The sequence below is a fragment of the Amblyomma mixtum genome, chromosome 7 (genome assembly GCF_055824585.1).
Source record: "Amblyomma mixtum isolate Tamu chromosome 7, ASM5582458v1, whole genome shotgun sequence".
Taxonomy (NCBI): Eukaryota; Metazoa; Arthropoda; class Arachnida; order Ixodida; family Ixodidae; genus Amblyomma; species Amblyomma mixtum.
In genome coordinates, this window is record NC_143018.1 from 91,795,724 (window position 1) to 91,816,581 (window position 20,858).

General features: G+C 45.6%; 1 protein-coding gene and 1 long non-coding RNA gene across 2 annotated transcripts in view; both read right to left on the minus strand.

Moving 5' to 3' along the window:
• The window catches only part of LOC149336836 (uncharacterized), a 47,121-nt gene that overhangs the window by 5,542 nt on the left and 20,721 nt on the right, over window positions 1-20,858 (minus strand). The gene's annotated exons all lie outside the window — the stretch shown is intronic.
• Window positions 4,256-8,503, minus strand: LOC149336837 (uncharacterized). Its single transcript, XR_016284337.1, has 2 exons — window positions 7,968-8,503; window positions 4,256-4,379 (listed from the first exon to the last, which is right to left on the minus strand). It is a non-coding gene; the product is annotated as an uncharacterized LOC149336837 (long non-coding RNA).

Here is a 20,858-nt window from a genome sequence, read left to right on the forward strand (position 1 = left end):
ACAAAGCATCATTATGTAAGGCATGTTACCTTTTTGCGCAGATTTACACCTAAGAGGGCATACTTTCTGGCTGGAAAAAGTGGAACTTCGATCAGACCATCAAAGTCCTCATAAAAGTTTCATCAAAATAAATGACTTTTAATTTGGGATCGCCATTTCAATAACAAGAAATTGTGTTTATTATGGTTCCAACTACCATTGTGGATAGTCATTCTTGTGTGATATAATAAAAAGTGCTTGTCACTTTTTTCTTTGTGCATTCAGTACATTATGAAAAATGGCAACCACAAGTAAAACCATCATATAATGATTCAAAGTGGACCATGCATAACACAAGCCCGTAGATGCATTTACAGAATCTCCGTTATGGCCTCCAACTTGAGTTAGAATCATGAAGTAATGAATGCTGTCACTGTTTGAAACAATGCTATTTACTGTAACACCATACTCGCTAGTTCCAGGACCATGACTATCACGTGTTATCTAATCTATTCTGGACTTAAGCTAACTATGCACTGCCAACGCCAGGCCAACCATGCCTTGTCTGAGCATAAAAATTCATCTCGTGCATCTAGATAACTATGGCAAGCGGAAATATCTCAATGAGTCTAGATTATAAAACACTCAAGAAACAGCTGCATAAAAATCTTTTGCAGATATTCAATCAAAAAGAGTACAAACTATAATTAACAAAATTAACCTCATCTACAGGCACTATGCAGGATAAAAAAATGCAAAACTGCACTGCTGCTTTGCCCAACAGCCTGGCAGACAGCCACACAGTCTTGACTGAATTATGATCACCATGACTCGCACAAGACGAATAAAATCTAGAGTCAAAATGTTGCACTGTTGGACAAGTGCCCCTACAAAGATGAAATGGGCAGGCCAGCAGCCGTGTACGAATAGTGCATTGCTGGACCATGAGATGATGCAATGATGCAGTCAAACTTGCTCTCATGCATTCCACAGTTGTGATTCCCCTGATGTGTTACCTGTTAACCTGACCTCACTTGTCATCTCATTAGAGTACCCTTGGCATATACAAACACCTCCATGACAATGTGTGAAGCTGCACTTCAGCAAGGCTCAGGGACACTTTAAGGAGCAGTTCGAATGTTCCAAGGACAGAAGAACCAAGATATGCCTGCAGAGGGACCTCTGTGAACAAAAAAGTAAAAGTATGTATGCGCTTGTTCAAGAGAAAACAAGCACAATTTTGTGGCAACTGCCTGCAGACATGCAGAACATGTTACAGTGAATGCACGCACAGCCTTTGATACAATATGTTGCAGCACTGCCAGAAGGCAGGCAACAATGTGCTGGTAACTGTTGCAGAATTGATTTGCATCTCATCAGAAATGTCAGAAGGGGCGTTTCACCTGAAAAACAACCAGAATGATAAGAAAAAATGCGTCAACTCTAGGCAGAGCTCCTCAACATCTCTTTTCGAAATGGTGTTTGTTTAGGCTTTTTGCAACACATACACAAGAGTGTGTGAGAAGCCTAGGCTGCTTGGTACAATTAGCGAATACAGCTGCAAAAAAAAAAGGAAGGGACACCTAGAGTGTTCGCTGAAGAACTTAGATTCGCTTTGATTCAGGAAAGGCACTCGAAACACAGGCAAGAATAACAAATGTTATGCATGGCGCAAGAAAGCCAGAAAACCACTGAAAAAGAATGCACATCAACCACCTTCCCACAGCAAATTAATATAAATATACGTATCACAAAGAGAGGCACCTTTCATACTGCCTATCATTAAACACGATTAAGACTGCACACTGCTCGCATATGGAAAACAGCCTTTCACTTTGCTCTGTATACTATGAAGAGTTACAAAAGTATTGAAGAACGAGAAATCACTGGCTTCCCAAATTCAACGTAATCATTGATGAAGGTAATCATAAATGGTTACGTCATCTTGCTGCTGTTATCACCCAGTTGTAATAACAAGTCCTAACTCCTGCTCTCATTGCTTTGAGAAGAAATCAATGATTCCAAGCAAAGGAACTGTCTTCGTGTTCAAATATTAACGTAACTGAGTTCTGAAAACAATGACATTTACTGCAGAAGTGCTACCTGGAAAGTGTCCCAGCAGTTTCCAATCAGCTTTGTTTCAAGCTGGCTCAATAAAGTGGGCAATTTGAGGCGAGTCGCAGTACGAGTACACTGAGCGGCATCTCTCCAGCAAAGCAATACACTGCACATGAGTAAGTATGAGAATTGTGCTCTGAAGAGCTGACTACAACCTCATCTATAAACACAGCAATAAAACAGCTACTCCAAACTCTCTTTTAAATTAGAAATAACTGCAGATGCACAAAATTACAGCATGCAAGTGAGACAGCACGGAACCAAATGAGCTGGTCAACACAAAGTGCTGAGGCTGCAAGTATTTGGTGGAAGCTTGCGCAATAAAGTTGCCAACTCAATGTCACTGAGAGGCTAGTCAGAGGATAAATTGTGTGATGAAATGAAAATAACTGCCATTATGGTCATTAAGAGAGATTCAGTAAAACTACAGCTTCATTGTAATTAAAGATAAAGGCGAACACAACAACAGACATTGAAGTAATCATTCGCTGTACTGAAGGCATCAAGGATAGCAAGGCAACCAGGATAGGCACAGAAAAAGATAAATATTGCATTCCGTTAAACTATTCAACAAATACGATATGGGTGAGTAACAATAGCTTGGCTGGAAATTATTCAAAAACTGCTGGAGAGGAGACTTGAATTCTGTTGGAAATATGAGATCGGCTTTCAACCTGAAAAACAGACAAACAGAAAATAAATCACCTCTTCCCATGACTTCATTGCATGCCTTCTTGTCACGTTAAACCCCATAAACCAAACCAAACCATTTTTTTTTCACACTTCATCGCACAGATAGAGAAGAGAAAGACACTTTATTTCCTTCTTTTTGTTTCTAATTATGCAGCTCATTGTAAATCTGAGGAGTTACCAAAGTCTGCCATTTCTTCTATGCTTCTTGTGTTTGGTTGTGCAATACTTGGTTTGCAAATTTAAGCAAGTTTCAAGTGAACGTAGCCTTTGCAGAGAGCATAGATTTCTGAGGCTTTCATCAAGTGCTGGATTGATCCTCTATTTTCGTAAGTTTCGACTAGTGTCAGCACACTTTACAAGGCTATGGGGTTATCTCCTCACTTTTGTGCTGTGGCAATATACATTTGTACTGAGCAATCTCATCTTACTGGTAAATTGGTCAATTGGTTTTTGAGGGAAGGAAATGGCGCAGTATCTATCTCACATATCTCGGCGGACACCTGAACCGCGCCGTAAGGAAAGGGAGGAAGATGGGAGTGAAAGAAGAAGTAGAGAAAGAGGTGCCAGAATCACACAGCACATGGGTGCCTTTAGCATTTTGCCTTCATCGAAACGCAATGAAGTGTTCTTTATAAACTTATAAGGTGTTCCGACACTAGTTCAAACATACGAAAATAGAGGTTCAATCTAGCACTTGTTGAAAGTCTTAGAAACCTGTGCTCTCAGCAAAGACTGCATTCACTTGAAAATTGCCTAAATTTGCAAAAAAATTTCATAACCAAACACAAGGAGCACAGAAGAGCTTCGAAACCTTGGTAACTTTTCAGATTTACAATGAGCTGCATAATTAAAAAAAGAAAAGAAAATAAAGTGTCTCCTCCCACTCGCAAATGCAGTAGACAAGCTACTGCAAATGACTTGCTCTCATTAGTCGCGCTTATGAATGCTACACAAGATGAGTAACAAACAGAAGCATGGCATATGAAGAGATTAAACGTGTCAGAAAATACCAGGAAAGCTCTATGAGGAAATATATAGTTGCGGAATGCAAAAATCATGATGATAATTACAAGGAACCAGCAAGGCAGCCATATATGATAATGAGCCTTAGATGCTTATGCGCCACTAAACCAACATGACATAACACATTTATTAAAATGGACATGGCTACAAAACAAACAAGATCAAAAAGGACCACAAATGCAGGTCCATTCCAAGGAATCTCCTGCACTGTAAACTCTGAAGAGAAATCTACATCATTATCAAAAGTTAGAAAAAACTTAACTGTTCTGTATTCTGTGCCTGGAAAGGCAACCTTGTACATATGCTCGTACATACAGTCCAACAGAGATACGAGTCCGAAGCCTAGCTACCTGTCGCAGTCCAATGCACACCTGTATTATTATCCTTGTCATAAAAGGATGACGCTGGACTGCGCACTCTGACCCCACACCGGATGCTAAGATCACCAGACACACCCCTTTATTGATTCTGGCTTCCAACCTATAACTGGCTGGTGAAGATGCACCGGAGTTGGTGTAAAGCACTGCAACTTTTTATCCTTGGCATCTTCGTGTGAGCTCCATTGCCTGAAAAAGAAAAAAAATGAGCGCAAAGACAGGAGCAGCTGACCGTAATCGTTCTAAGGGTTATGTAAGTTTGTTAACTGAAGGAAGGAGATTCTAGCTATGACTATTAGAACTATTAGCTTGGTTAATATCTAGCATAACTGTATAGAACCTCTTTTAGATGCATGTTTTGACAGGGATGCTTTTTGTACAATAGCAAACATCAGGCCCCTGTTTGAACTGAGTCAGCATTAAGATGTAGCATGTGCTTAGTGGCATGAAGTGATACCAACACAGTTCTTTCTACCACCTCCCTCAAAGGGGCATTGTGAAAAAATTAAAGTTAGCCTCCATCATCAAATAACTGCACTGTAACGAGGAGAGCGCTACTTTCACAGGAAATGAAGCTTTCATAAGCTAGGAAAGGAGATGTCAGCATCACTGGCTCATTTTGGAAATAAACTATAATGCACCGCCAGAAATTTTTGGCCGCTGATTTGAAACCCTAAACTACACTGCCATGTACTTCAAAACAGCGGTAGAAGAGTGCTTTTCAATGCAGACTTCGCTTGTTTTAATTGGGTGGAGGGATAAATTTTTAGCACACTTAATTCAGCAATCAACGCATCTTTCGGTGCCAGAAAAACATTAGCACAGGCAGAAGAATCCGTACAATCAAGTTTTATATGGAACAGAAACCAAATGGAGTCACCTTCAGTGCCCATTCACAGGTCACGCTCTGCCAGAGCAAAGTTTGAATGCGCGAAGAAGCAGGTGACCACACTAAGAACCGCTTAGCCATTTTTTAAACCACTGAAAGCACCTTTTACTGGCCATTGCAAGCAACTTCTTTTATTTGCCTTTATATTTTATTTGTCTTCTATTTTGCCTGGTTCGTGTTTGGCACGCGGCCGACGTGAGTTCGCGACACCCAGGCGAGCGCATGATAGCTTTCCATGGCGTCAATGACGGCAGAGTTTGTATACGTCATCCACCTTTTCTTCGTTCATGCCACCTAGGATGACGTCATGGAAAATTCCACCGCCACTGCTTCCCCTTGCCACACACACACGATGTTCACCTCTATCCACCAGGTAACACGGCACTTGTCATGGCTGTGAGGTTTCACACTCGCTTCTCACAAAAAATTCCTGGGTTCGAATCCGACTCGTCTAACCTTTTTCTCTGATTTTTTATGTTGATGCGATGCAGAAGAACCACACACACATTGCTGAAATCGTTCACCACGGCCAGTAATGCTAGCATATTAATTGAAACACATCATTAAATCAGCTCGTGCTGATCAAAGCCACAGTTGCCTGCCTTGGCAGCATCAAGTGTGTATGATGCACACATGGTTTCTGAGATGACCTTAACGCACATGAAATTTCTGAACACAAAGCATACACAGAATCCTTAGTAATGCAGTGGTGATGTGTACAAGTAGATGAAAAAAAAAAAACTGGAGCGGACCCTTGAGCTCTGCCGTTAGAGTATGATGTCATAGCATTAGTGGGTTCATATCCAGACACGTGGTCATCTTCTTTTCAATTCACAGATCGCCGGGAGTCCTCACAGCACCTCTGACGCAGTGGTGCAGGTTACGTTTCCCGAGCAACCTCTTGCAGCCATTCGAACTGCCACCTGTCGCAGTGGGAAGTTCGCAAAAAATCCAGTAGTCAGGTTGTAGGCAGGTGTAGGCAGCAGTGAATGAGTGTACTCCACTCATTCACTGCTTTCTCGAGAGTCATAGAAGGCGCCCAATCTTCACTGTTCACCAGATGCAATTCGATATTCGTTAGGCCCCTACCAAAGTGCATGCAAAGAAAACTGTGGGAATACTGATGATAGCCTATACAGCAGATTATTTCAGTATAATGACCAAGAGTCTACTTTCACTGAAAATACACCTTCACGGGGTATTACAGCCCTGGCTATTCTCATGAGCAAACTGCGATAAGATCAATTATTTTTCATCCCGAACTTCTCAGGCTAGTCTACAATGCAGCTCACTTCGAGACAGCGATCACAGTGTCCTTTTCGATCTTGATGCTACGAGCCAGAATTGACCAACAGACAAAAATATGCCTCTTATCTTAATTCAATATTATAAGCAATAAATGCATCTTTGGCAGTCAAACAAGCATCAGCATATATCCACAAAGAGCCAGGCAACCGCTTTCTACTCAGAAAAAAAAAAAAAAAACTTATCTCAGTACCCCTTAAAACTCCACACAAAGCTCTGATTATGTTTGTATCATGCCATGGTACATAAGATTTATCGTTCCGGGGCGGCACGTGGGCTATAAGAAATGCAGCAGTGGAGGGCTCCGGATTGGGCTCTTCATGTCCATTTACGAAGCACACGACATGAATGTCTTTGCATTTCAAGCACAACACAATGTCGTTGCCATAGTCCGCATTTAAACCTTAAATAAATACCTCAGCAATCGACATCACTGCCAATACACCACATCGTTGGATTGCACTTGTGTAAGGAATTTTGCACTGAGCTAAATGCCTTGAGTCACATACCTCTCAAAACAGCCTCTAAACTGGCAGCCTAAACAGCACTGAACCTAACTTTCTTTGTATGACCCACCACCAGGACAGCCTTCAACTTTAGCTTTAGGTGGGAGAGTTTAAAAGACTGAAGATCTGTCAATGAGCACTGATGCTTTCGAATGGGAAGCGAACATAGTATCTGGAAGCTTTGCATCCGTTAGGGTGCTAGATTAGCTAAAATGTTCTTCTGAATGAGAACTGGCTTGAGCGAAACATTTAAACAAGTATGCTTTTCTTAAAATATACACAAAAAGAAAAAAAAACTATATATTTTTTTTATGGGTGAAACCAGTGAAAATGGACATAACACAGAAGAAAGTGTAGATGGGAGGGTGTTGAGCGTACAACTCGTGCACTTGTTGCAAAACCAGGTCCATCGTGCCTGCATTCCTCTTTTCTCTCTGTTTTCACTAGTTCCATTCGTTAAACGATATTTACCAGCTCACGCTTCTAAGAGTTCTGTTGCTTTTATCAGCTGACAAGAACCTCCGTGGATATAAATTAATATAAAAAATTAGTGAACTGAAAAAAAATTTAACATCTAGAGAAAAAATGTGAACAGAGCAGAATACAGGTAATGAGAGGCTCATAAGGATATATATGAATGACCTCCTCCATGTGATGTGTCACACTCTAGAAACTGAGCAAAGAAAACAGTAGGCGTCTCTTCTATTTTTATACATACCGATTCTGTCAAGTGTAGCCAAACGTTCAAGACATGGGTTCGGCTTTCAAGGGAGGCATATATAGTCTTTTTTTTTTCTACTGTGTTGTGTTCCCTCCTAGCTAACAACATTCTAAATTTATTTTGCTCTGACTCTAACCATTGCAACAACCAAATCAATGAAAGCAACATTGTTGAGTTCTATGAAGTACACATACAGTACATATAAAGCTTTCTGACTTCCTGCACAAGAGCAACACAAACAGCATTTTGATTTACCGGCAACTCTTGAAGTTGACCGCAGTACCGCTCCTGGCACAGTGGTGCAACGGTGCGCTACTGCCGTGCGATGGCAGAATCACACACAGAAGAAAACGTACCGTAAGTTGCACAGTCCGTGGCGTATACGTGCTTCGAAGTTCTTGCGCGTTTCTCTCCTTTACGGGGATTGGTCAAACTTGTGGCGCGCTCGTGACGTTGAATGTGCAAGCTTCGCAAAGCGCTACCAGCAGCGATACCGCCGACAGCCGACGAGAAAGAGCGGCACCAGGGGTGTGAGCGGAAAGAGCAGCTGACCATGCTTACTGGACATGCACCTTTGCCGCCGATCTCACCGCATATCGGCGACAGCAGACCGCGCAGTGCGGCGGCCACGCGCTCCTGTTTACATTGCGTGCCTGACATGTTATTTTTTAAAGGCATACCCTTGGCATACCTGCCGGCTCTTCGCTGCCTCGCTCTTCAGCGTGGTGTCAGCGCGTTCCTGAATCACAGAGCTGTTCGGCGGCTGCTGCGACTGACCGAACACCAAGAGGTAGCGTTCAAATGAGGAAAGGAAATGACGCACAAACTGTCTCACTTGTCTCGGTGGACACACGAACATGCCCGAGCCGCGCTGGAAAGGATAGAGAAGGATGTGAAAAAGAGCGATGAGATGACGGGAATCGGTCCGTGGATGATGGCAACGACGATGTGAAGTGTAGCCTCAGGGATTCGCATCTACAACTCCTATCTCAGGATCAAAGGCTGCAACTTGTAACTGCCACCACCCGTTTCAAAGGATATGCTCCTATCTTCCATCCATCCATCCATTATAAGGGAGAAAGGAGGAAAGTGCACTGAGGTATGCATGCAGGTATTGCCCAAGAAAACTCGGGCAAGTGCACAGAAAACGTCACGAGCGGCGCAAACTTCAAAGCGCGTACGCGGCGGACTCCGCAGCCTAAGGTGCGTTTTCGTGACATCCGACTAGGCGTGCAACTGTTGTCGTTTCCCGAGGGTGTTTGTGCGAATGAATCTGTGTTTCCAAAATGTTGCAGGATGGCAGAATAGCTGGCCGCATATCAATCTTTCTGGCTGACCTTATTGCCTTCGTTTCATTAAATTTATCATCAGTGTATCTTATCCCTGAAATGTTTGACGGCCTCACGCTTCAAAACGAGTCAGGTTACGAGAGGCCACTTGTCCCTGTTTCACCTCATTTTAGTGCATTCAATCGGCGTTCAAACCAAGAGCAAGTGCTGCATGCTCGCAGAAAGCTTTAACTCTGATGACGCGAACGACGTGCCAATATTTTTCATTGGAGGATGATAACTTGAACCAAGCGCGCAGCAAACCCGAAAATGGGTATGCGTTTCGGTCTTCTTTTGCCGAAGTGTAATTAGTGCATAAAGTCAGCTTTGATTTTAATCAATCGAAACGCGTTAATGAGCACTTATGGCGAACATATTTTAAATTATATGAATTTTAATATACGTTATAGCAAAGAATATTCACTACAGCTGAAATCTTTCTTCATGGCCATATTGTCATCTTTGCCTCAGTTGAAGTGTGGCTGTCGCGGCAAAATGTCAAACTTTCAAACTTAGAAAAACCACCTCAGCACAGCTGAGGTGGTTTTTCTAAGAATATGAATAGATGATGATGAAAAAAATTGTTCGTACAGTGCATAAAGTGGACTCCCGTCAGTTCAAACTAAAGCATTTGATCCTGTCAACATCATTTTTACCAAATTAAAAAGGCTCTCGTTGTTGTAACCCCACATAGTTTGCACCAATATTTTCTCTTTTGTGCACAGACATCAAGAGTTGACTGCAAATTAAAATGCTGTTTGTGTTGCTGTGCTGCAGGAACTCAAGAAGCTTTATATTTAGTGTGTACATATATATGCAAAGTCACTGAACAGCCCTCTTAGAACTGGACAGTATTGCTACTATTGAGTTCCTTGTTGGAATGGTTAGCCTCGGAGAGCAAAAGAAATATAGAATCTTTTTCGCCAGGACGCAACATAACACCATAGAAAAAAAAGAGCATATATGCCTTTCTTGAAAGCCAAACCCATGTCCTGAATGTTTGGCTGCACTTGATGGAATCGGTACATATTGTCACAGATGGGTCCTTAATCACACAGGCTAGGCACAGGCCGCAAACAGAGAAAACAGAGTCCCAGCTCCGAGAGCACGCGAGTTCCTCACTTCTTCGTCCTTTCGGCGCCGCACGGGGACACCTGGCGGCATTATTCCCCCTCCCCCAAAAAAGAAAGCAAAAACGTGGGCGCACATTGAGTGAACGGGAGGAAGTAACGAAGTGAACAAACGGTCACATGCCGCTCAACGGCTGCAGGTACAAATAAAAACACACGGAAGAGGCTACGTCCCTTACTGTGTACAGTAAGGCTTCATGCGCAGTACGTGCACGACCTCAGGCTGAGGTCGACGGCGCGAACTCGGTAGAGTGCCATCGGGAAGGACTTCATACGTCACATCCGTGATACGGCGCAACACAGTGTACGGTCCAAAGTAGCGGCTCAGGAGCTTCTCCGACAGTCCTGGGCGACGTACTGGGGTCCATACCCACACTTTGTCATCGGGGTGGTATTCTACGTGTCGATGTCGTTGGTTGTAGCGTTGTGCATCCGTGGCCTGCTGCCGTCGGATGTGCATACGGGCCAGTTGCCGGGCTTCCTCTGCGTGCCGGGTAAACTCCTCGGCGTCTGACGTGAGCTCCTGGTCGTCAGGGGCGCACGGAAGCATGGCGTCGAGCATTGTCTGTACGTCACGCCCGTAGACGAGGCGAAACGGCGTAAAGCGAGTCGTTTCCTGAAGCGCCGTGTTATAGGCAAACGTCACGTATGGGAGGATCTCGTCCCAGGTCTTGTGCTGTACATCGACGTACATGGCGAGCATGTCCTCTAAGGTTTTGTTGAGGCGCTCCGTGAGCCCGTTTGACTGCGGGTGGTATGCAGTAGTCTTGCGGTGGGTCGTGTGACTCAGCTGGAACACCTCGTGCATGAGCTGTGCAGTAATCGCAGTGCCTCTGTCGGTGATTACGGAAGACGGGGCCCCGTGTCGTAAAACGATGTGGTGTATGAAGAAATGCGCGATTTCCGAGGATGTACCGCACGGCACCGCCTTGGTTTCCGCATAGCGCGTCAAATAATCAGTCGCAACTATAATCCACTTATTGCCAGATGCTGATACAGGAAATGGGCCCAGAAGATCAATGCCGACTTGGTCAAAAGGTGTGCGGGGTGGTTCAATTGGATGGAGCAAACCTGCAGGCTTTAGCGGTGGCGACTTACGACGCTGGCACTCACGGCAACCTCTTACGTAGCGATGGATGGTCGCTGCAAGTTTAGGCCAATAATAGGCCTGACGCACTCGGGCGAGCGTGCGTGCAAATCCCAAGTGGCCAGATGTGGGCTCATCATGACACGCTGAAAGGATGTCGTCGCGGAGGTCTGATGGCACGACTAGGAGGTAGGTCCGGTCACCGTTACGTGAGTTTTTCTTGTAGAGTACGCCATTGCGAATACAAAAAGAGGACAGGTGGCGGGAAAAGGGTCGAGGTACGTTGGAAGCATGGCCCTCTAGGTGATCCATGACAGACCGCAGGTCAGCGTCAGCACGCTGCCTTGCCACCAAGTCCGAACTGCTGACCACACCTAGGAAACGATGGTCGTCCTCTGTGCTGTCATCAGCTTGCTCGACGGGTGTGCGCGAGAGCGTGTCTGCATCTTCGTGTTTACGTCCGGACTTATAGACAATTGTATAATCAAATTCCTGAAGGTGAAGGCTCCAGCGTGCCAGGCGGCCTGATGGGTCCCGGAGATTGGTCAGCCAGCACAAGGAATGGTGGTCTGTGACGACTTTGAAAGGGCGACCGTAGATATAAGGCCGAAATTTCATCGTGGCCCAGATGACGGCGAGGCACTCCTTTTCTGAGGTAGAATAGTTGATTTCGGTGCGCGAGAGTGTGCGACTCGCATATGCGATCACACGTTCCACGCCTTCTTGATGCTGAACGAGGACGGCACCAAGCCCAATATTGCTAGCGTCGGTGTGTATCTCGGTAGCAGCCTCCTCATCAAAGTGAGCAAGCACAGGGGTAGTGTGCAGCCGTCGTCGCAGCTCTGTGAAAGCAGCCTCTTGCGCGGCAGTCCAGACGAACGGTGTATCTTCACGCGTTAAGCGGGTCAAGGGTTCAGCGATGTTGGAGAAGTCTGCGATAAAACGGCGGTAGTAGGCGCACAAACCCAAGAAGCGCTTGAGCGCTTTCTTTGTAGTAGGACGGGGAAACTCGGCTACGGCGGCAGTTTTCTCGGGGTCGGGTTTTACACCGTCGGCGCTCACAACATGGCCAAGAAACTTAAGCTCTTTGTAGCCAAAGTGGCACTTCTCGGGTTTAAGTGTCAAGTCGGCCAACCGCAGAGCATCCAGCACGGTCCGCAGTCGTTCAAGGTGTTGGTCGAAGGTTTCTGAAAACACCACCACGTCATCTAGATAAACTAAACAGGTTTGCCATTTGAGGCCAGCCAGGACAGTGTCCATCATGCGCTGAAATGTCGCAGGCGCTGAACAAAGGCCGAAGGGCAACACCTTAAATTCATATAGGCCGTCGGGTGTGATGAAGGCAGTTTTTTCACGGTCACGTTCATCAACCTCAATCTGCCAATATCCGCTCTTTAGGTCGATCGATGAAAAATACTTGGCGCGGCGAAGTCTGTCGAGTGAGTCGTCGATGCGAGGCAGCGGGTAGACGTCCTTTTTCGTTATGGCGTTCAGCTTACGGTAATCAACGCAAAAGCGCAAAGTCCCATCCTTCTTCTTTACCAGAACAACAGGCGACGACCACGGGCTCTTAGAAGGCTGAATTATGCCGTCTGTAAGCATCTCCTTCACCTGCGTTTGGATGGCGTCGCGTTCCTTCAGGGAAATGCGGTACGGCTGCTGTCGTATGGGGCGAGCATCATCGGAAGTGATGATTCGATGCTTTGTGACCGCCGTTTGCCGCACTTTGGAGGAGGATGCGAAGCAGGTTTGGTATTGAAGCAGTAGGGCGCGTAGGTCGCGCTGTTGAGTCGCTGATAGCCCGGAGCTAATATCGATGCGATCCAGGGACGTGTCCGGTTGTACCATGCCCTCGGACGCAAAACACTCAGTAACATCTGCCAATTGGTCGGCCCACGTGATGGCAGTAGCTCGGAAAAGGCGACGAGGTTCGTTGGTAAAATTAGTAATCAGGAGCTCCGACCGACCGTTATGGAGGTGGACAAGGCTTCGGGCCGAGCAAATGCCGTGTGTCAGTAGCAAGGAAAGGTTGCCCTCGGCGACTGCAGGTCCATCACGTAGCCTATCATCGCATTCAACTCTTGCAAAAACACTGGCGCGCGGTGGGATCAAAACACTCTCAGTGGAAATACGAAGGGCGGAGCTGCGTTGACGAACATCGGAGGTGTCGTCGGCTTTCGCTCTAGAAAACGTAACGGTTCTGTTCCGCAGGTCGATAACGGCACCATTCTCACGGAGAAAATCTACGCCCAAAATCAGGTCACGAGAACAGTCGCGGAGCACCAGGCAGCTCACTACGAACGTCGAATCGATGATCTGGACCCTAGCCGTGCACTGCCCAAGCGGAGTAATGATATGGCCCCCCGCCGTCCGGATCTGCATGCCAGAGCAGGGAGTCGTGACTTTCTTCAGAAGCGCTGCCAATTTGCCACTAATAATTGAAAACTCTGCTCCTGTGTCCACCAACGCGCTAATGCTGTGACCGTCGAGAAGCACGGGTATGTCGAGTGAGAATCGCTCCTTTAGATCACCTGCTGTCGTCGACGTCGACAAAGCTCTATCATCGGATGTCGGCGTCGTCAGGGGGTCCTTACAGCATCGATATCCAGCGACCACGCCCCCGGAGGTCGCTGTCTTCAGTTTTCCCGGCGAGGACTGGGCGAGCGGTCCGCTGTCGCTTGCGAAAAGTTCTGCGGATTCGGTGAAAATGATGACCGGCGAGGGGACGGTGATCGGGACTGACGGCGCGCCATGGACCACATAGGTTGCTGCGTCATGTACTCTTCAATCGCAGGGGGCCGTTGACCAAATCGGGGTCTTGGCGCATCGGGGGAAAAACCCTGCAGGCCAAGTTCACGATATGGGCACCGCCGGAACAGGTGACCGGGCTCCCCACAATGGAAACACAAACGTCGTCGGTCTGGGCCACGCCAGACGTCCGCTCTGCGCAGGGATCGTCGGTCACTCTGGATGTGCTGCACTGGCTGCACGGAGGGTAGCGGGACGTCGTGATGGGCTTGAACAAACGCTGTTTCATTTGGGGCAGGGCGTCGTAAAGCGTCAGCATACGTCGGGCGGCAGTAGTCCGTCTGGATAGTCTGTGTAAATGCCGCTGGATTCGGGGCAGGGCGTCGCAGAGCTTCAGCGTACGTCGGGCGGTAGTAATCTGGCTGTACTGGCTGTGGTTCGCCGCGTAGTAACTGTGGCCTGACAGCCTGCTGCACCTCGTCGCGGATAACGCCCATAAAGGAGCTGGCCGTGGTCTGCGACGTACCACAGATCTTCTGCAGTTCCTCACGGACGACAGTGCGGATCATGTCACGGAGGAAGTCGGTATTGGTGTTGAACGCCGGGAGAGGCTCCGTGACAGCCTCTGCTATAAACTCGGCAACAGTGCTTGGGGGGCTGCGCACGAGGCCGGCGAAAAGCTGTTCTTTCACACCACGCATTAGGTGGCGCAGCTTTTTGGCTTCCGACATGGCTGGGTCAGCCCGCCGGAAGAGACGCGTCATGTCTTCGACGTACATGGTAACTGTTTCATTGGGCATCTGCATGCGGGACTGCAGGGCGCGTTCAGCTCGCTCCCGACGATCAGCGCTGACATACGCGGCGAGCAATTGACGTCGGAACTCATGCCATGACAAAAGAGCGTCCTCACGGTTTTCGTACCACGTCCGAGCACCGTCCTCCAAGCTGAAGAAAACGTTCCTCAGTTTGGCGGCGTCATCCCACTGGTTAAATGCGGCGACACGTTCAAACTGGAGGAGCCAATCTTCCACGTCCTCCAGCTGAGTCCCGTGAAAGGATTTTGGTAGCCGTGGGTTTTGGAGGGTGTAGTACGCGGCGCCTTGCATGACTGGTTGAGGGGCAGGCGCCGAGGTAGTGTCAAATGGCCTGAGCTCAGGAGGCAGCCGGCCAGGTGCCGAGGTAGTCTCCAACAGCCCATGCTCAGGGGACAGTCCTAGATTGCCGCGACTGACCCGATGCACTGGCGTGTCGATAGGTAGAGGTCTGGGGTCCTCGGTGTTAGGAGGGGTGTGCGACATATTCCAGGGCGATGTGCCCAGCGCACTCCACCACAAATGTCACAGATGGGTCCTTAATCACACAGGCTAGGCACAGGCCGCAAACAGAGAAAACAGAGTCCCAGCTCCGAGAGCACGCGAGTTCCTCACTTCTTCGTCCTTTCGGCGCCGCACGGGGACACCTGGCGGCAATATGTACATATAAAAATAGAAGGGGAGGCAACTGCTGCTTCAGCCCACTTTGTAGAGTACTACACATCACATGGAGGCTGTGAATTTGGCTTCCACCATCAGCACGTTGTCTGTCACATTATCTTGAATATAAAATGATTGCTTGACAGCTTTCCTTCTCTCAATGCAACAGTAACATTAAGCAATAAAAATAATACCTTGCTATGGTTTCCTTGGTTTGACTGACTTGGCTTCATTCATATATAACATTGAGCCTCTTATACCTGTATTCTGCTGTGTTAATTTTCTCTCTAGATGTTTCATTTTTTTTTTCAGTTGGCTAATTTTTTACATGAAATAATGTATACCCGCAGACGTTCTTGTCAGCTGATAAAATCTACAGAACTCTTAGAAGTGTGGCCGGTGAATTGTGTTTAGTGAATGAAACCAGCGAAAATAGACACAAAACAGGAGAAGATGCAGGCACAACAGGGCTGGTTTTACAACTACTGTAAGCGCTTAACACCTTCCTGTCTACCCATCGTGTGCTGCGTCAATTTTCACTGGTTTCACCTGTCAGAAAACCTTCAGGTGGTTTTTTTTCTTCTTTTGTATATCTTAAGAAAAGCTTTGTTTGTTTAAATGTTTCGCTTAAGCCAGTTGTCATTCAGAAGAACATTTTAGCTAATTTAGCACCCTAATGCATGCAAAGCTTCCAGATGCTATGTTCGCTTCCCATTCGATATCAGTGATCATTGACAGATGTCTTTTAAACACCCCCCCACCCCCCAATGCTAAGGTTCAGGTCTGTGCTGGAGGTTGGCCATAAAAAAGAAAGTTAGATTCAGCGCTGTTTAGGCAGCCAGTTTAGAGGCTGCTTTGAGAGGTATTGTGACTCGAGGCATTTAGCTGAGTGCAAAATTCCTTACACAAGTGCAAGCCAACAGTGTGGTGCATTGGCGATGATGTCGATTGCTGAGGTATAGATTTAAGGTTTAAATGCGACCTATGGCAAAGTCACTATGTTGTGGTTGAAATGCAAAGACGTCCATGTCATGTGTATTGTAAATGGACATGAAGAGCCCAATCCGGAGCCCTCCACTGCTGTGTTTTTTATAGCTCATGTGAGGCTCCGAGATATTAAATTTTATGTACCATGCCATGAGAAAATCATAACAGTAGCTTTTCGTGGAGTTTTAAGAGGTACTGAGGGAATTTTTTTTTTTCTGAGTCGAAACCGGTTGCCTGGCTCTTTGTCCATATGTGCTGATGCTTGTCTGACAGCCAAAGATGCATTTATTACTTACAAAGTCGAATTAAGATATGAGGCATATTTTTGTCTGTTGCTCTTGGTCATTATACTGTAATAATCTGCTGTATAGGTTATCATCAGTTTCTCCACATTTGTCTTTATATGTACTTTCGTGGGGGCCTTCGAATATTTTATTCCATCTGGTGGACAGTGAACAGTGCATGCCTTCTCTAGAAAGCAGTGAATGAGTGGCGTGCACTCCTTGTGCATTCTAACAAAGGTGTACAGCAGTTGACAGTGCTGATTTGATATTTCCTTATCTGCACTGCATTCATATGACCTGGCAACTACTGACCCCTCAACACCACGGGTTTGAGCAGCAGTATTAACACAATAGATTTAGGGTCCCCGCGTTGCAGAAAATCCGGAGTCAGCTTTGTTGGCTGCGAGGGGGAAATCCGTGAAAAGATCCCCACAGAAGCAGCCTAGGTGAGTCACCTCGGTCACATGACATTGTGACATCATCACAACCTGCCTACTGGATTGTTTGTAAACTGCCCACTGCGACAGGTGGCAGTTAAATTAATGATTGGCTGCAAGCGGTTGCTCGGGAAATGCAACCTGCATCACTGCGGCAGAGGTGCCGTGAGGACTCCCGGCGATCTGTGAATTGAAAGAAGATGACCACGTCTCCGGTTATGAACCCACTAATGCTATGATGTCATACCCTTAAGGCAGAGCTCAAGTGTCCGCTCCAGTTTTTTTTTTCATCTACTTGTACACATCACCACTGCATTACTAAGGATTCAGTGTATGCTTTGTGTTCAGAAATTTCATGTGCTGTAAGGTCATCTCAGAAACGCTGTGCGCATCATACACACTTGATGCTGCCAAGGCAGGCAGTTGTGGCTTTGATCAGCACGAGCTGACGTGTCATGCCCTTAATGATGTGTTTCAATTAATGTGCTAGCATTACTGGCCGTGGTGAGTGATTTCAGCAATGTGTGTGTGGCTCTTCTCTATTGCATAAACAGAAAAAATCACAGAAAATGGTGAGATGAGTCGGATTCGAACCCAGGAATTTCTCGTGAGAAGCGAGTGTGAAACCTCATAGCCATGACAAGTGCCGTGTTACTTGGTGGTTAGAGGTGAGCATCGTGTACATGGCAAGGAGCAGCAGTGGTGGTGGAATTTTCCATGACGTCATCCTAGGTGGCATGAGCGAAGAAAAGGTGGATGACGTATACAAACTCTGCCGTCATTGACGCCATGGAAAGCTACCATGTGCTTGCCTAAAACAACCTCTGGGTGTTGACAACTCACATTGGCCTCGTGCCAAACATGATAGTAAAATAAAAAAATTCAAAATTATAAAATAAAAGAAGGTGCTTGCAATGGCCAATAAGAGTGGTTTGAAAAATAGGCAAGCGGTTGTTAGTGTGGTCACCTGCTTCCTAGCGCATTCAAACTTTGCTCTGGCAGAGCATGACCTGTCAGTCAGGCACTGAGGGCAGCTCCATTCTATTTTTGTTCCTTGTAAAACGCCTTCTTCCTGTGTTGATGTTTTTCTGGCACCAAAAGGTGCATTGATTGCTGGAAAAAATGCGCTAAAAATTTACCCCTCCACCCAATTAAAACTTGTGAAGCCTGCGTGAAAAGTACTCTTCTACCGCTGTTTTGAAGTACATGGCAGTGTAGCTTATGGTTCCAAATCTGCACCCAAAAATTTGTGGCAGTGCATCTTAGTTTACTTCGGTAACGAGCCAGTGATGCTGACATCTCCTTTCCTTGCTTACAAAAGCTTCATTTCCTGCGCAAGTAGTGCTCTCCTCATTACAGTGCGGTTATTTGTTGATGGAGGCTAACTTTAATTTGTTCACAATGCCCCTTTGAGTGAGGTGGTAGAAAGAACAGTGTTGATAACACTTCATGCCTCTAAGCGTGGGTTACGTTCAAATGATGACTCAGGTAAAGAAGGGGCCTGATGTTTGCTATTGTGCAAAAAGCACTGTTGTCAAAACATGCATCTGAAAGCTGTCCCATACACTCATGCTAGACATTAACCAAGCTAATAGTTCTAATAGTCATAGCTAGAATCTCCTTCGTTCAGTTAACAAACCTACATCACGTCCATGTGAAACCCTTGGAACGATTACGGTCAGCTGCTCCTGTCATTCCGCTCATTTTTTTCTTTTTCAGGCATTGGAGCTCACATGAAGATGCCAAGGATAAAAAGTGGCAGTGTTCTAGAACAACTCCGGTACATCTTCAGTGGCCAGTTATAGGTTGGAAGCCAGAGTTGATAAAGGAGTGTGTCTGGTGATCTTAGCATCCGGTGTGTGGTCAGAGTAACACAGTTCAGCTGTCATCCTTTTATGCCAAGGGTAATAATACAGCTATGTATTGGACTGCGACAGGTAGCTGGGCTTCGTACTCTTATTTCTGTTGGGCCATATGTACAAGCACGCTTAGAACAGTAGGTTGCCTTTACAGGCGTAGAATACATGATGGAGATTTCTCTTCTTGAAATTTTACAATGCAGGAGATTCCTTGGAATGGGCCCGCATTTGTGGTCCTTTTTGATCTTGTTTGTTTTGTAGCCACAAACATTTTAATAAATGTGTTATGTCATGTTGGTTTAGTGGCACATAAGCATCTAAGGCTTATTTTCATAAATGCCTGCCTTGGTGGCTCATTGTAATTGCCATCATCATTTTTGCATTCTGCAACTATATATTTCATCATAGAGCTTTCCTGATATTTTCTGACATGTTTCATCTCTTCATGTTTCATCCTTGTGTTTGTTATTCATCTCATGTAGCATGCATAAGCGTGACTCATCAGAGCAAGTGGTTTGCAGTAGCTTGTCCACTACATTTGCGAGTGGGAGGAGACACTTTATTTCCTTCCTTTTTTTTTCTAATTATGCAGCTCATTGTTAATGTGGAGAGTTACCAAGGTTTGCCATCTCTTCTGTGCTTCTTGTGTTTGGTTACGAAATATTTGTTTTGCAAATTTAGGGTATTTTCAAGTGAGTGTAGTCTTTGCAGAGAACATAGGTTTCCGAGTCTTTCAACAAATTCTAGATTGATCCTTTATTTTTGTATGTTTGATTTAGTGTCAGAATAATTGATACGGCTATGGGGTTATCTCTTTACTTTTTTGCTGTGGCATTATGCATTTGTACTGAACAATCTCGTCTTACTGGTAAATTGTTAAATTGTTTTTTGGGGAAAGGAAATGGCGCAGTATCTGTCTGGCATATCTTGGTGGACACCTGAACCGTGTTGTAAGGGAAGGGAGGAAGGTGTTAGTGAAAGAAGAAAGAGAGATAGGGGTGCCAGAGTAATTTCTACCACCTGGGGATCTTTAACGTGCATTGACATTGCACAAGGCGCCTTTCGCATTTTGTGTAAGCACGCTAAAGATCCACAGGTGGTCGAAATTATTCCGGATCTCTTTCTCTCTTTCTTCTTTCGCTCCCACCTTCCTCCCTTTCCTTACGGCGCGGTTAAGGTGTCCACAGAGATATGCCAGACAAATGCTGCGTCGTTTACTTTCCCCAAAAACGAATTGACCCATTTACCAATAAGATGAGATTGCTCAGTACAAATGCATTATTCCACAGCAAAAAAGTGAGGAGATAACCCCATAGTCTTATAAAGTGTTCTGACACTAGTTCAAACATACGAAAATAGAGGATCAATCCAGTACTTGTTGAAGGCCTCACGAATCTATGCTCTCTGCAAAGACAACATTCACATGAAAATTGACTAAATTTGCAAAACAAATATTGCATAACCAAACACAAGGAGCATAGAAGAAATGGCAAACCTTGGTAACTCTGCAGATTTACAATGAGCTGCATAACTAGAAACAAAAAGAAGGAAATAAAGTGTCTCTCTTCTCTATTTGCGCCATGAAATATGAAAAAAAAGAAACGCACAAGAGCGGGATGCAATGAAGTCATTTGAAGAGGTGATTTATTTTCTGTTTGTCTGTTTTTCAGGTTGAAAGTGGATCTCATATTTCAGGCAGAGTTCAAGTCTCCTCTCCGGCAGTTTTTGAATAATTTCCAGCCAAGCTATTGTTACTCACCTATACCATATTTGTTGAATAGTTTAACGGAATGCAATGTCTATGTTGGCTGTGCCTATCCTGGTTGCCTTGCTTTCCTTGATGCCTTCAGTACAGAGAATGATTACTTCAATGTCTGTTGTTGTGATCACTTCTCTGACTAATTACGATGAAGCT